Consider the following 12,826-nt stretch of genomic DNA (forward strand, 5'->3'; position numbering starts at 1 on the left):
GGGACCAAGCTGCAAAGAGTTGTCTTCTCTTTGCTTAAAAACAAGTCTTCATATCAGTGTCAGTTGTAGAGGCTTAATTTAAAAACCTGTATAAATATTTTTTTCTCATGTATTTAAAATTAGCTGTCATTTGACAGCAAGCAGATTGGACTGCTCCAAGGAAAACTGCAGCAGTGGGAGCCTGCCTTGTTGGCTCTCACTGTGTTATGACTTCCACTGCACAAAGTTTTGTGCCTGCCAGTTCAAAAGTAAAAAATATTTCTAGCTGTGCAAATCATATTTATTTCAGGAAAGAATATAGCTCCAGCCTCAATTACAACTAAGAAAACATTTCCGACATGATCTGAAACATTAACAGAGACCTACAGCATAACAAACACAATGTGATAGAAAACTCTGGAAATAACTGTTGCCAGACAAGGCAGTTAAAAATATAAGTATGTCAACGAGTTGAATAGTTTTCAAGACATGACATGGCAACTTTGAAATTGTTTCCTGGGTGACAAAATTTTATCCATTTCAAAACAATTAACATAACCCTAGCTCAAATTAAAATTAATATCAGGTATTTGACTTCCTTAGATAAACAATAGATATACCAGATATGAATATGATTTTCTGGGAGATAGAGACTTTAAAGCGATTTTCCACTGACCTGGAGAGAAGATCGAAGAGGTGGTTGCCTGCAGATAGTACAGGGTGGTTATGACGAAACTTTCATCAATGAGCCAGTGTAGATGGGAAACAACTCACTGTATGAGTATCCAACTTTATAGGAATGACGTTCAGATTGTGCGCTGCAGGACTTACACTATGTGATCACAAGTATCCAGACAAAAATAAAAAAAAAATATAATGAATTAATACGTTTTTCATATTAGGTGCATTGTGCTGCCACCTACTGCCAGGTACTCCATATCAGCGACCTCGGTAGTCATTAGACACTGTGAGAGAGCAGAATGGGGCACTCTGTAGAACTCACAGACTTCGAACATGGGCAGGTGATTGGGTGTCACTTGTGGCGTATGTTTGTACGTCCACTGTTTCCGATTTGATAGTGAAGTGGAAATGTGAAAGGACACATACAACACAAAAGCGTACAGCTTGACCTCATCTGTTGACTGACAAAAACCGCCGACAGTTGAAGAGGGTCGTAATGTATAATAGGCAGACATCTATCCAGACCATTGCACAAGAATTCCAAACTGCATCAGGATCCACTTCAAGTACTATGACAGGTAGGCGGGAAGTGAGAAAACTTGGATTTCAAGAGCGAGTGGCCTCATAGCCCACACATCAAGCTGGTAAATGTCAAATGACGCCTCGCTTGGTGTAAGGAGTGTAAACGTTGGATGATTGAACAGTGGAAACACATTGTGTGGAGTAATGAATCACAGTACACAATTTGGTGATCCAATGGCAGGGTGTGGGTATGGCGAATGCCCGGTGAATGTCATCTGCCAGCATATGTAGTGCCAACAGTAAAATACGGAGGCAGTGATGTTATGGTGTGGTGTGGTCATGGTTTTCATGGAGGGGGCTTGCACCCCTTGTTGTTTTGCATGGCACTATCACAGCACAGGCCTACATTGATATTTTAAGCACCTTCTTGCTTCCCACTGTTGAAGAGCAATCGGGAATGGGAATTGCATCTTTCAACATGATCGAGCACCTATCATAAGGCATGACAATAACATCCCTGTAATTGACTGGCCTGCACAGAGTCCTAACCTGAATCCTACAGAACACCTTTGGGATGTTTTGGAACGCTGACTTCGTGCCAGGCCTCACAGACCAACATCAATACCTCTCCTCAATGCAACACTCCATGAAGAATGGGCTACCATTCCCCAAGAAACCTTCCAGCACCTGAATGAATGTATGCCTGTGATAGTGGAAGCTGTCATTAAGGCTAAGGTTGGGCCTACACCATATTCAATTCCAGCATTACCAATGGAGGGTGCCACGAACCTGTAAGTCATTTTCAGCCAGGTGTCCAGATACGTTTGATCACATAATGTATGTTGTTAGAAGTGTTAGTGTTGTGACTTGTCATTAGGGTTTGGCACTGGTCCGGCAATGTAGGGTTGAAACACATGCATAAATGTGCATTACAGTTGCAGACAGTCAACACAGGACTAAACAAGGTGAGCACGGCTTTACTCATAGCGCTGTTTTACCAAAACGGAAGTAAAAGAGCTGCTGCTCTTTATGAATATTGATGCATTAAAGGAAGACAGGGAGGTCTTTTTCCATACCAGGTTTGAAGAAGATGAATTGGAAATTTGAATTAATTGGTGATTTGGGAACTGCTCATAGGAGAGACAACAACCAATTGTGCCACAAATTGTTGAAGAAATTACTGTTGCCATGGCTGACAAGGCTGGACGCAATGTGTGATCTCTTAGCAGTGCATGAGCTGAATATACCATGGTCCACCATTCAAAAAGTTCTGGAAACAACTGTGAAATGGTATCCGTATAAACTTCACATTACTCATCAACTTTTGTGAATATTAGAGTAGACTTTGCTCTTCCATTCCTGGCAAGGCTTGATATTGACAACATGTGGCACTGGAACATTTTGTGGAGTGATGAAGCACACTTTACATTCACTGAGGCAGTGAACACTCACAATTGTCACATTTGGGGATTACCACCACCAACAAACATTTATGAACTTCCCCTGCATAGTGAACAACCATTTTTTCTTTCAGTAACTGTGACCCCAAGTACCAAGGACATGCAGTATGAATGGCACACAATACTGTTATCTGATTTACCAACAGAGAGAGGTACTTTAGACTCAACTGTTTGGATGCATGGTGGAGCTCCACCTCACATTGCTCATTAGGTCACTTGGTTACTCCATAAGACATTAAGAGAAAAGCTAATCATTGACTGACTGCTCCAAACTGCGTGGTCACCAAGATCACCAGATTTGAATCTGTGATATTTTTGGCTGTGGGGTTACCTGAAGAACAGGATTTATCAACGAGACACTAACATAGGTTGGAGGTTGGAGTTGAGTGTAGTAAGGGAGGTAGCCAATGCCCTACCTGCGATGTTTTGGGCAATAGTAGAACAATCTCTTGTGAGGCGCAGATGGTTGTCACAATGAGCAACACTTGTAACCTGAAGTGTAAATATGATATGCAATTAGTGTATGTTGACCTCTCATGTAGTAATTAAAATGTGTTTCTTTCAATGGTGTATTCATTATTTCTTTTCCACATGTCCTTCCAAATGTTTCCAAGAAGTTGTCCTAGGGTCACTTGTTTTTTGTGACGCGCGCGCACACACACACACACACACACACACACACACACACACACACACACACACACACACACCAGGTAATCAAGCTACAAATAATAAAGGTTAAATTATAGTATTCCATCAAGATCAGGATCATTAGAGCTGCAGCACAAGCTCAGTTTGGACAAGCATAAAGCTGGAGAACGTACCGTGATCCTATTAACTGAACTATCCCAGTATTTGCCTTGAGTGGATTAGGGGATCCATCGAAACATACATTCAAATGGCTGGCAGGAATTTAAACCTTGCTACAACCAAATATCACACAAAATCTTAACTGCTGTAGAAATTCACTTTACAACTGCAGCACAGGTGTTACCATGTAAGATTCCACAACAAATACATAATGCTTCTTAAAAACTACATAAATGGCAATAAGAAGGTAAAAGGTATTCATATCGACTATGCTCCTATGGCATTTGGGAAACAGAGACAAATGAGAAATAGTTCCTAACTTTCAACATTTATTGTTTGCTCTATTTGCTAATCTGTAAAATGAAATTTTTTGCTAAAGAAATATAATTGCTATTTCATTATTACCAACTAGATCACGGGATAGTTTTTTTCCCCATTACATTATATTTGACACATATTATATTAATTCTGTGTGAGTTTATCAAATCTCCCTCTTAGGGCATCATCATCATCATCATCATCATCATCAGGTTGTCTGTCTTGCGGCAGGTTTTGACTGCATAGCCCTCCATGCTTCTCTGTCTTTTGCATTCCTCTCCATTCTTTGGTACCCTCCTTGTGGCCTGCTGATGACATCCAGCACCTGAAACCTCCTCCTGCCCCTCCCTCTCTTTCACGGAATGAAACTTTCAAATGGCCTCTACTAGAAGACAATCTCTTCTTAGATTGTGGCCTATCCAGTTTAGTTTCCTGTTCTTCACTGTCAGCAGGATCCTCTGTTTTTCTCCAACTATCCTCAGTACTTCTTCATTCCTGACTTTATCAGTCCAGCTGATCTTCTCCATTCTATCCCATATCCACATTTCACAAGCTTCAATTCTCTTCACATCCTTCTTTCTGAAAGTCCACGTTTCTGCTCCATACGAGGAAACACTCAATATGAAGCACTTAACCAGTCGCTTCCTTAATTACTTAAATAACTAGTTAGGAGTCTTCTCTGCTTTCGAAATGCCTCTTTCACCAGAGCCATACTCGCTTTAATATCTTGTTGGCAATCCACGTCTTCTTTAATCCAACTTCCTAAATACTTGAATGCTCTTACTGTTCTATGATTTCCAACTCCAACTTAATTTTCACTTTTCTTTTCTTTAGTCATTTAGCATTTGAGTCAGCATCTCTTTACTTTCTGCGAGGATCGCCATGTCATCCACAAATCTTATACATTCAATTTTCCACCCACCTATCCTGACGCCTCTTGTCCCATTCAAACAGTTTTCCAGCACTTCCTCCAGATGGATGTTAAATAAGATCGGCAAGAGACAACAACCCTGTCTAACACCTCTCCCAATCTTGCTGCCTTCAAAGATCCCATTGCCTATTCGTATGTGAACTTTCTGATTCAGGTACAGATTTGCGATTAATCTTGTCTCCTTCCACTTTATTCCCTTCTTTTTCAAGATATCTAACAGCTTATCCCACTGCGCTCTATCAAAGGCCTTTTCAAGGTCTATGAAGACAGCATACACTTCTTTACCCTTTTCTATGTATCTTTCACCAATGGTTCTTTGAAGTCCAATGGCATCTCGTGTTCCCTTTCCCCTTGTGAAACCACATTGTTCTTCACCAAGTGTTTCTTCCAGCATTCCATATAGCCTCCTATTCAGAATTCAAAGAACTACTTTTGCTGCCTGTGATATTAGGCTGATTGTCCTGTGGTCTTCACTCTTTTTGGGATCGGGACTATTATACTTCCGAGAAAGTCTTCTGGCCATTCTCCTTTGTCACACATGCACTCGCAAAGAGAGGTCAACCCATTTTTGCCTGTTTCTTTTAAACTCATTAAGATTTCTGCCAGAATGTCATCTACACCACACGCTTTGTTGTTTGTAAGTTCTGCCAATGCCTTATTTACCTCTGAACCTAGGATAAAATATGCTTTTTCATCTTCATTTACTGATTCTTCCTTCTCAATTTGCAGATCGGAAGGTCTTTGATCCACTTCATAGAGAGTTTCAATATATTCTTTCCATCTATTCTGAACAGTGCGTGGGTCACTTATAAGAGTTCCATCTCTCCCTTGTATCTCAATATTCGTTTTGTTCTTCCTTCCCTGAAATACTATTTCCTCGGCTACTTGATACATCTTTTCGTACTTGCCCTCTTTCTCCAGTGTCTCAATTTCTGAGCAGATTTCTCTCGTCCATTTTTCCCTTGACTGATCAGTTACTCTTCTCAGCTCATTGTTCAGTCTTCTGTATTGCCTTTTTTCTTAATCAGTTTGCGCGTTTTTCCATTTCTCCTTTCTGCCATCTTCAATATCACATCATTGATAACCCACGGTTTCCTTCTCCGCTTGCACTTCAGCTGGTTTCCTTCTCCGCTTGCACTTCAGCAGACCAACAACATCTTTACTGGTTGCTTTCAGGGTGTCTCTGAACTGGTTCCACTGTTCATTTATGCCCTCTGTCTTTTCTCTAATTTTCCACTTGTCTCTGAACTCTTCAAGCTTTTTGGTTATTTCTTTTTCCTTTAGAGCATCCAAGTTAAATTTCTCTCTCACTTTACCTACCAACGTTCTTTTCAATCTAACCTGCACATCTACTACAACCAAGTTGTGGTCAGAGTAAATATCTTCTCCTGGATAAGCTTTGGCATTTCTCATCCATGTCCGGAATTTACTCTGTATTAGTATGAAATCGATCTGGTATCAGCTATTGTCTATATTCGATGTCCAAGTGAAATATTGGAAAACCCGTTATCTGCTCTTTTAAGCAGTGGCATTAGGTACCCTAACTTGAATTAATATCAGAGTTGTAAAGGATTTACATTGTGACACGAAGTAGGCAACAGCTTACCAGTTGCTGACACAAGGGCAATCACAAAGCAGGTATCACAGATACACAACCTACTAAATCCTGAGCTTTCAGATCTGAATAATAATTCCTTCATAAAGACACAAAGATTACAAAGGGTAGTAATGTTTTGAGGGGAGGGGGGAGGTGGGATGGAGGTGTTATCAGGAGAGAAAAATGGTCTTCAAATACCCGGTCAGGAGAGAGAAAAGCATGAAGTGAGATCCGGCAAGCAACAATGAGCACAGAGGAATCTCATTAGCGTGTTTTTGAAGGGACCACAGATTTTGAATGTCACAAGCAGGAGGTTGGATGGTTTGTTTGGGGGGGGGGGGGGGGGGGCAGAAGGGACCGTACTAATATGGTAATAATTCGAGTTTTTCATTGGTGAAAATGCAGAATTAAGGGTACCATATTTCAAGATTTGGGGTAATATGCAATACCCTAATGCCACACTTCCAGAGATTCTATCTCAATAAATTATAGTTCAAAATGTGTCTTACTGAGAACAGATTTAGAATATTACACTCAGAAACTCCAAAAATTACACTTTAGTACAAAAGAAACAACAATATGTTAACTATGGCAACAAGCGATAAATCCAATACGTTGGGTCTGTACACTTCTGCCATCAGTCCACTGGAATACAGGAAAGTCACGTGACGCCAGAGTGTACCCTCTAGCCTCCAAAAAATGAACCTGGCATGTGATATTTTATATTTATTCAAGAAGTGGGCTGAGTTTACACTAATGTCACAAAGTATGTTTGCCTCATCAGGAAAGAGGGAAGGAGAGGGAAAGACGAAAGGATGTAGGTTTTAAGGGAGAGGGTAAGGAGTCATTCCAATCCCGGGAGCGGAAAGACTTACCTTAGGAGGAAAAAAGGACGGGTATACACTCGCGCACACACACACACACACACACACACACACACACACACACACACACACATATCCATCCACACATATACAGACACAAGCAGACATCCCCCTAAGGTAAGTCTTTCCACTCTCGGGATTGGAATGACTCCTTACCCTCTCCCTTAAAACCCACATCCTTTCGTCTTTCCCTCTCCTTCCCTCTTTCCTGATGAGGCAACAGTTTGTTGCGAAAGCTTGAATTTTGTGTGTATGTTTGTGTGTCTATCGACGTGCCAGCGCTTTTGTTTGGTAAGTCACATCATCTTTGTTTTTAAATATATTTTTTCCACGTGGAATGTTTCCCTCTATTATATTATAGGGAAACATTCCACATGGGAAAAATATATCTAAAAACAAAGATGATGTGACTTACCATACGAAAGCGCTGGCAGGTCGATAGAAACGCAAACACACACACACACACACACACACACACACACACACACACACACACACACACACAAAATTATAGCTTTCGCAACCAATGGTTGCTTCGTCAGGAAAGAGGGAAGGAGAGGGAAAGACGAAAGCCTAAATGTAACCCACATTAGGGAAAGACGAAAGGATGTGGGTTACATTTAGGCTTTAGGCTTTAGGCTTTCGTCTTTCCCTCTCCTTCCCTCTTTCCTGACGAAGCAACCATTGGTTGCGAAAGCTAGAATTTTGTGTGTATGTGTGTGTTTGTTTGTGTTTCTATCGACCTGCCAGCACTTTCGTATGGTAAGTCACATCATCTTTGTTTTTAAAAAAATACACACACACAGTGTGTGTGTGTGTGTGTGTGACTTACCAAACGAAAGTGCTGGCAGGTCCATAGACGCACAAACACAAACATACACACAAAATTCAAGCTTTCGCAACCAACAGTTGCTTTGTCAGGAAAGAGGGAAGGAGAGGGAAAGACGAAAGGATGTGGGTTTTAAGGGAGAGGGTAAGGAGTCATTCCAATCCCGCGAGCGGAAAGACTTACCTTAGGGGGAAGGAAGGACAGGTATACACTCGCGCACGCGCACACACACACACACACACACACACACACACACACACACACATATCCATCCGCACATACACATACACAAGCAGACATTTGTACAGGCAAAGAGTATTTGCCCGCTCCCCTACCTTCTACCTTCTTCCTAAAATTCACAAACCCAATCATCCCGGCCGCCCCATTGTAGCTGGTTACCAAGCCCCCACAGAACGTATCTCTGCCTACGTAGATCAACACCTTCAACCCATTACATGCAGTCTCCCATCCTTCATCAAAGACACCAACCACTTTCTCGAACGCCTGGAATCCTTACCCAATCTATTACCCGTGGAAACCATCCTTGGAACCATTGATGCCACTTCCTTATACACAAATATTCCGCACGTCCAGGGCCTCACTGCGATGGAGCACTTCCTTTCACGCCGATCACCTGCCACCCTACCTGAAACCTCTTTCCTCATTACCTTAGCCAGCTTCAACCTGACCCACAATTTCTTCACTTTTGAAGGCCAGACATACCAACAATTAAAGGGAACAGCCATGGGTACCAGGATGGCTCCCTTGTACGCCAACCTATTCATGGGTCACTTAGAGGAAGCCTTCTTGGTTACCCAGGCCTGCCAACCCAAAGTTTGGTACAGATTTATTGATAACATTTTCATGATCTGGACTCACAGTGAAGAAGAACTCCAGAATTTCCTCTCCAACCCCAACTCCTTTGGTTCCATCAGATTCACCTGGTCCTACTCCAAATCCCATGCCACTTTCCTTGACGTTGACCTCCATCTGTCCAATGGCCAGCTTCACAAGTCCGTCCACATCAAACCCACCAACAAGCAACAGTACCTCCATTATGACAGCTGCCACCCATTCCACATCAAACGGTCCCCTCCCTACAGCCTAGGTCTTCGTGGCAAACGAATCTGCTCCAGTCCGGAATCCCTGAACCATTACACCAACAACCTCAAAACAGCTTTCACATCCCGCAACTACCCTCCCGACCTGGTACAGAAGCAAATAACCAGAGCCACTTCCTCATCCCCTCAAACCCAGAACCTCACACAGAAGAACCACAAAAGTGCCCCACTTGTGACAGGATACTTTCCGGGACTGGATCAGACTCTGAATGTGGCTCTCCAGCAGGGATACGACTTCCTCAAATCCTGCCCTGAAATGAGATCCATCCTTCATGAAATCCTCCCCACTCCACCAAGAGTGTCTTTCCGCCGTCCACCTAACCTTCGTAACCTCTTAGTTCATCCCTATGAAATCCCCAAACCACCTTCCTTACCCTCTGGCTCCTACCCTTGTAACTGCCCCCAGTGTAAAACCTGTCCAATGCACCCTCCCACCACCACCACCTACTCCAGTCCTGTAACCTGGAAGGTGTACACGATCAAAGGCAGAGCCACGTGTGAAAGCACCCACGTGATTTACCAACTGACCTGCCTACACTGTGAAGCTTTCTATGTGGGAATGACCAGCAACAAACCGTTCATTCGCATGAATGGACACAGGCAGACAGTGTTTGTTGGTAATGAGGAGCACCCTGTGGCTAAACATGCCTTGGTGCACGGCCAGCACATCTTGGCACAGTGTTACACCGTCCGGGTTATCTGGATACTTCCCACTAACACCAACCTGTCAGAACTCCGGAGATGGGAACTTGCCCTCCAGTATATCCTCTCTTCTCGTTATCCGCCAGGCCTCAACCTCCGCTAATTTCAAGTTGCCACTGCTCATACCTCACCTGTCTTTCAACAACACCTTTGCCTCTGTACTTCCGCCTCGACTGACATCTCTGCCCAAACTCTTTGCCTTTACAAATGTCTGCTTGTGTCTGTGTATGTGCGGATGGATATGTGTGTGTGTGCGCGAGTATCCTTTTTTCCCCCCTAAGGTAAGTCTTTCCGCTCCCGGGATTGGAATGACTCCTTACCCTCTCCCTTAAAACCCACATAAGCTTGAATTTTGTGTGTATGTATGTGTTTGTTTGTGTATCTATCGACCTGCCAGCGCTTTCGTATGGTAAGTCACGTCATCTTTGTTTTTAAATATATTTTTCCCGCGTCGAATGTTTCCCTCTATTATATTCATATATATATATATATAGGTATAGTGATTTCCCAGAGAGAGGAACGAGTGTCAGTTGACTGAAGGATGTGACCATTTTAAGATACTGCACTCCTTTGTATCATTTCTTATAGAGGTTTGGCAAGGCCTTTTTTGAGAATAGTTTTATAAATATTTTAAAGCTATTGTCAGTCACTATATTGGTCACTGAAATACAATTAGATACAGTACATAGTCCTGTCATTACACAGGTTTGAAAAACATATGAATAACTGAGTGTTCATTTTTTGTCCTAATTTTAATACTGTATTGTCCACCTTAGGTAATACGTTCACGACTACTCCATCCACCTGAAAACTCAATGCACAATGTTTAACTGTACCCATTGCTTCAACAGCCTTTGCTATTGCAGGAACAGGGAATGTCCTGGTTCATATTCATCTTCACTTTCTTCTTGTTTCTCTGTCATCTGTTCCAGCAAGACTTCACCAGTTATCATGGAATGCAAGACAGCAACACCTTTGTCACATTCGACATATGCATCGAAGCTAAGATAGTGTTTTTTTCTTGCCCCATTATTTGCTATCATTGTTCAGCTGCAATTCCTCCACTTCCTGACATGATGTCTTCTAGGAGTATCTGATGAAGCATTTTAAGATTGTGCTTTCTTGCGTGGAATTCCAGGCACTTTTAACTAAATGTATAGAGTCCAAGATCATTACATTTCTCACTTTTGTATGAAGACAGGTCAGCCTCTTCTTTACAGGAATCTTCCTGTATTTTTGTTTCAGGCTTTCTATAATTCCTTGGTTTGGTGGCTTGTACAGCTGGGAGGAAATATACTACATTTATAATAAGTAGATATGATGTATCCTGGGGATGTGCTGCACACTGTTCAATAAACAAGATGATTTTCCTATTTCTAAAACCCAACCTTGCATCCCAAGCATGCATGAATTGTTGGAATGCAGTTGCTGTTACTCTTGCTTTCACATTAGACGCATATTTATATGGAAATGTCTGCACAACTTTAAAGCATCTTGGACTCTTTGCCTTTCCAGTTATTAATGGCATCAACTTATCTCTTCCACTTTCATTACAATGTAATAAATAAGACAGTTAACCCCTCTTTACTAAATTTTCTGTCACAGCATTTCTCTCATCTGAACACGAGTTCTGTCATGCAGAAGGTACAAAATAAGCCTGTTTAATCTGTATTAAAAGCATCATTGGGACTATGCCTTTCTATGATTGAACAAAAAGTATTCTTCCATGACTGAACAACTGAACATTTCAATGTTTACACTTCCAGCCTAAGCTCGAACATATTTATACATTAATCTTTGTCAGTTCTTGAAGCTTTCGATCGAACCATTGGGTGCCTTGAAATCTGTTGGTCCCACCTTTTGTGCCTAATATTTTGCTTTAGCGCGAACCACAGTACCATGTATTGAAATATCTGAAACACAAGCTTATTTTATCCACTTCAATACTATATTTTCCAGTTCTGGAAACTGATCATTGTGCACTTGTTTTTGTTTGGAGAACCTCCTGCCAAACATACTGCTTAAATTATTTATTTATTTTTTGCTCACTATTGTATTTAAAGCTGATGGAAGAATGTTCATTTTTCATGCAATATCAATATGCTTAACTTTGTGGTTCTTAGACAAAACATATTTTGGCAGCAGTAGAATCATTCTGTAGTCAGCTTCAAATGGGGGTTCTCTAAATTTTCTCCATAGTGTACCTCCAAAAAGAATGTCGCCTTCCCTCTAGGGATTTCTGTTTGACTTCCTGAAGCATCTCCATAATGCTTACAAGTTGCTTGAACCTACCGGTAACAAATCTAGCACCCGCCTCTGAATTGCTTTGACGTCTTCCTTTAATCAGACCTGGTATGGATCCCAAACACTTGAGCAGTACTCAAGAATAAGTTGCACTAGAATCTTATATGAAATCACCTTTACAGGTGAACCATACTTTCCTAAAATTCTCCCAATAAACCAAAGTCAACCATTCGCCTTCCCTACCACAATCCTCACATGCTTGTTCCATTTCGTACCGCAATGCAATGTCACGCCCAGACATTTAAATGAGGTGACTGTCGAGATTGCTACGCACCCTGTCCACTAAATCATTTATGTATATATAGAATAAAAACAGTCGTATCATACTTCCCTGGGGCACTCCTGACAATACCCTTGTCTCTGATGAAGACTCGTTGTCGTGGACAACAAGAGCTCTTCGAGATATTGACAGATCTGTGAACCTATTCCATATGCTTGTATCTACGTTAACAGCTTGTAATGGGACACTGTTTCTAATGCCTTCTGGAAATTTAGAAATGTGGAATCTGCCTGTTGCCCTTCACCCATAGTTCGCAGTATTTCATGTGAGAAAATGGCAAGCTGAGTTTTGTAATTTCTAAAACCATGCTAATTGTGGACATAAGCTTTTAACGTCTCAAGAGAATTTATTATATTAGAACTGAGAATATGTCCAAGAATTTTGCAGCAAATTGATGTTAAGGATATT

At 41.6% G+C, this 12,826-nt stretch overlaps 1 protein-coding gene across 1 annotated transcript in view; it reads right to left on the bottom strand.

Moving 5' to 3' along the window:
* The window catches only part of LOC126469681 (tyrosine-protein phosphatase 69D), a 400,445-nt gene that overhangs the window by 149,547 nt on the left and 238,072 nt on the right, over positions 1-12,826 (bottom strand). The gene's annotated exons all lie outside the window — the stretch shown is intronic.

The sequence above is a fragment of the Schistocerca serialis genome, chromosome 3 (genome assembly GCF_023864345.2).
Source record: "Schistocerca serialis cubense isolate TAMUIC-IGC-003099 chromosome 3, iqSchSeri2.2, whole genome shotgun sequence".
Classification (NCBI taxonomy): domain Eukaryota; kingdom Metazoa; phylum Arthropoda; class Insecta; order Orthoptera; family Acrididae; genus Schistocerca; species Schistocerca serialis.